This window comes from Schistocerca gregaria, unplaced genomic scaffold, assembly GCF_023897955.1.
Source record: "Schistocerca gregaria isolate iqSchGreg1 unplaced genomic scaffold, iqSchGreg1.2 ptg000573l, whole genome shotgun sequence".
NCBI classification, from domain to species: Eukaryota; Metazoa; Arthropoda; class Insecta; order Orthoptera; family Acrididae; genus Schistocerca; species Schistocerca gregaria.
The window spans coordinates 69,051-71,812 of record NW_026061964.1 but is presented as its reverse complement, the minus strand read 5'-3'; positions in this window follow the sequence as shown (position 1 = coordinate 71,812).

Sequence of the window (2,762 nt, the reverse complement as noted above, 5' to 3'; positions counted from 1 at the left end):
GCGGAATTAATTATAAATTGAAATATATTCGCCAGTTCTTTTTAGAGATTAGCTACATGGACAGTATTGTCACGAATCCACAATCAAGGAATTGCAGGAAATTAATGGAACTCTTAACAACGAAAGAACATGTCAACAAAATGGAGTGCAGATATCCCGACAAAGACTGGAAAAGAATTTGGAAAAATATTAGTAATCGTGAACTGTCTTCCGACATTCAGGCAACCTGGTACCGAGTTGTTAATAACGTAGTTTCCACTAACGAAAAGTTGCACTCCATTGGTCTTAGTGACACGATTGTGTGCACCCGATGTGACGCAGTTGACACATTGATCCACCGCTTTCTCTGTGGCGGATACGCCGAAATATGGAGGGGACTCCAACGGCGGGTAGCCTTTATAACCAGAACTGTTAGTACTGAGATCAATGTTGAAAAATTACTCTTCCCCGATGGTGTTTTCTTCCCTGTCCAGAAAACCAATGCTGTGTTGTGGTTGTTTGGCAATTATGTACATTACGTTATATCTGAACACGGCAATGACCGTGTTTTAGAATACGAATTATACGAACGAGCAAAATATTATCAGATATGTACGCGCAGGGACCACAAAAAAACTTTTGGTAACATGTTACACATTCTGTTTCAGAGACAAGGGATTGGATAAACATCTTCATAGCCCTCGTCTATGAAAAATGTAGTCACAGGCCAAAGTAGGGGATCGCTGTTGAGGGTGAAGTACGGTGGGGACTTCGTGTGCCCCAGGGCCGCTACGGTAGCCGTGAAGGCCTCGGACAGAACCCCGAAACGGCACTGCGGCTTCACACTTACTGCTGGATGAACCCCATATCTCCAGCAACTACTTTCATCTATGATGATTTTCCAGGATCTCGGTAATATCGGAAGGTGGTTTCGTTGCACACAATGCAGTGGAAGCTTCTTGCACGTGTTCCTCAGTTACGATCTTTCTATTTTTGTTTAATTTTTTTTCAGTATGAAGCAAGAGTGACAATTTATTAATTCCCAAGAAGCCTTAATTTTTCAATTTTCAGTTCTACGGAGGAGAATCCTCACATGGCGAAGAAGACAAACGTCATTTCATGTTGTCATGCAATTTCTTTACCTCTCAGAAATGATTATGACATAAAAGTGAAGTACGTGACGAGTGTGACGTTAGGAAAACATTAGGCATCATGGAGAGATTCTGTATGGGACCACCCAACCCAAACGAGTACTGTGTGACGTGCTACCCGGCAGATATTCACCGAGGTAGCCGGCTAGCTCAGTCGGTAGAGCGTCAGACTCTTAATCCCAGGGTCGTGGGTTCGAGCCAGACGCTGGGCGGAACGGAATTCTGTTCCGCTGCAAGTGTAAATTACCGTTTTTCTGATTAACGAGATGTAATGGAAATAGCAACTTTAAACTTTGCCTACGTCTCTGTCAGTCGCAAGGAAGCTGTATTTGAAGGTGAAGGTGATTTTGTAGACATGTGTGAAAGACATGTTCTGAAATGCAAGTGTTGTTGTTTGGAGAGCACATCGGTTACGTGTCAGATGTGTAGCCAAGCAGTAATTTGTCGCCATAGCTGCAAATATTAGCCGGTAATATGAAGTGTTGTCAGCTAAAGTCTGATGATGCAGACGACCGTAAGGACGAAGTACCCAAGAGTACTGCTAGGCCGCACCTCTTTAGCTCAGTGGTAGAGCACTGGTGTAATAAACCAGGGGTCGTAAGTTCCATTCTCACAGGAGAAAGATTAATTTTGGAAATCAGTTGCGCGTCGTGGCCGTATAGCAAACAGTACCTGTGATGACGAACAATTAGCGACAGGCGTTTTTTTAAGAATTACTCTCAGATGCGATTAAGGCAAATGGCGCAGATAAAGCATTTGCCAAAGCGGTACAGCATAAGGTGGGACGAGGCAGTCTGAATTACATTTTATAGATGTATTTCTCACATATCTCAGAGTCTCTCGCGATATTCGTCGTCGTCGTCGTCGTCGTCGTCGTCGCCGCCGCTTCTGCAGAAGTAGCAAATGGCAATCGTAGCAAATGCGGCGAGGGACGCCCTGCCTTCGATTCCGAATGCACAAAGTGTGTGGTCTTGTTTCTCAGTCTATATTTGGTCGGTCACGTCAGAGGTTGAATGTATCGAATGGGTGGGAAAGAGCAAGGGGCAGCGGCTGTGTAGAACGAAAACGCAAATCCTCAGGGGCGTGAGCGTTTCGAGATGAGTCGTATACATGTAAATGTTGGTCGTCAGTGTCCGTGTAGCCTAATGGATAAGGCGTAGGACTTCGGATCTGAAGATTACAGGTTCGAATGCTGTCACGCTTGTGTTTTTCCAGTTCTGAAAAAGAAACATAACGTATTAATGTAGCAATTGAGCAGTACGAAACCGTCTGAATGTTGCTGTTGACCATTTTTTGCTTGGAGATGCTCTTGAGCTTGAAACACACACAACAAGACCGGTGTTAACTAGCGAAAAAGTCGGCAGAGTGCCGACACAGCGAGTTTTGACTATCACTTGCACATCTAAAACAACGTCGGAAAGTAACTCGTTCGGCATTTGAGTCACATAAAGTATGTGCGTTAATTTTGACGCCACTAGCTCTGCATGTTGTCATGCAATTTCTTTACCTCTCAGAAATGATTATGACATAAAAGTGAAGTACGTGACGAGTGTGACGTTAGGAAAACATTAGGCATCATGGAGAGATTCTGTATGGGACCACCCAACCCAAACGAGTACTGTGTGACGTGCT